The sequence below is a fragment of the Aphanomyces invadans genome (assembly GCF_000520115.1).
Source record: "Aphanomyces invadans strain NJM9701 unplaced genomic scaffold supercont1.17, whole genome shotgun sequence".
Taxonomy (NCBI): Eukaryota; Oomycota; class Saprolegniomycetes; order Saprolegniales; family Verrucalvaceae; genus Aphanomyces; species Aphanomyces invadans.
In genome coordinates this window covers 207,746-209,464 of record NW_008580162.1, presented here as the reverse complement: position 1 = coordinate 209,464, position 1,719 = coordinate 207,746, and positions in this window count along the sequence as shown.

The window sequence follows — 1,719 nt, the reverse complement described above, 5'->3', positions numbered from 1 at the left end:
CATAAAACGGAGGGAGTATGTGAATTGGTCCGATCAAGCGACGAGATGTAGCGAGCCGAGCCAGTGAATGTGTGTCCAAGCTGCAACCGTCAGCTCAACCGGTTGTTAGGTGCATCGCTGAGGCTTGACCTGACCTTCAACCAGTGTCATATGGCGTGGCAATTCCAAGTGCAGATCGACGGGGTGGACTGCGCATTTGGCGTAGATCACTCTGTCGAAGAAATAGATGTCTTTGTCCACGAAGTAGAAAATTCGGTTGATAAAGAAACGATGGCATGTTCCTGGCTTGTTGCCACCTACTCCAAGAATGAGATACATCGATTGCCCAAGACATGGGTAGGAATGAATACGATTATTGAGTTTCATTGCCTTGAATAACTTTGTTAAAATTTCTCCGGGATGTTTTGTTAATTGTAGTGGGCATCAACCAGGGGTCGTTTACTCGTCCACAAGGACGGAGCGACTTCTTGTGGATATGGGACACGTCAATCGATGCAGCTTGTTGAGCTGAAACAAATTATGCAAACGAATTATTTCTAACGAAATAACTTTCCATATATTCAACTTCAAAGTTTTGAATGATTGTCAATTTGACTCCTTTGTACTGCATCAACCATGCTTTGCGAAATCCATCGCCGGTTGTGTACCCGGACGAGCCCTATGTACACCACTGCTACTCTCGCCACCAAGATAGTTTATACGATCCAAATGACGAACAACATATGCAAGTAAAAGCAAAACACAAGGGACAGCTATATTGCTTTACTATATATTGGAGCGACTATCGATTAAGCAGCAGAAACTCGTCCAGCGACATGGACGACGTCAACGGTGGTCCCTGGCACCTAGAAAAGTGATCTGACGGCTTATAGAATTTTATACCTCTTTGCGTTGCATAAAGTTATCAGTACAAAGTTTCGGAGGCACCAAATCTTGTAATGAATTGTAACGAAACTACCAATATAAGAAGAATTCTCTGGAGACGCTTGCGTTAAATTCCCGCATCTCAGCTATGACATCGTTTTTGATTTCTGAACAGTATCACGTAACCGCGAGATTATGGGCGTTTGCGTTGCAACGGAGGTATCGAATTTCATGTAATTTATGAAATGCTGAAATGTGATTTATCATGAAAATTGGACCGATTTCTGTGTGTCAATTTGAGAGGCGCTAATTTATCTCAAACAATGAATATGGCGCTGCATATTTTTTTGTGAGGATAGGGTATTATGCCAGAAGTAAATATGTGATATGAGAAGGCAATTTTGCTTAAGTGTCTGCTTCGTTGAAATTGCCCACACCTAAGTGCAACTTCCAAACTGCTTGAGAACAAGACTGCCACTAATGCACTCTGCACGATGCGAAACCTCAATTCCTTGAACTCCATCCACGACCTTTATGACTGCCGACTCGAGCTCGTCACTCGTGTATCTGCCTCTTGTGCGAGGAGCCATGTCCAGAGCGAAAGTGAAATTCCATCGCATCATAATATACAGGTTCCACAACATATTTTGCTTCAATATGATTGACTGCTCTTAGTTCCTCTTAAATTGGCACTTTACGTTAACCTCATATATATCCCTGTGAAAGGTAATTGAATTAGTAAACTACCCCTGGAAGCTGCCCACAACTGTAAGAAACGACGGAGTTACAGTTGCTTAAAGATTGGCTGTGATGCGCTCAATACTTGGGCTGGTTGTAGAGTAATTTGAACTAAAA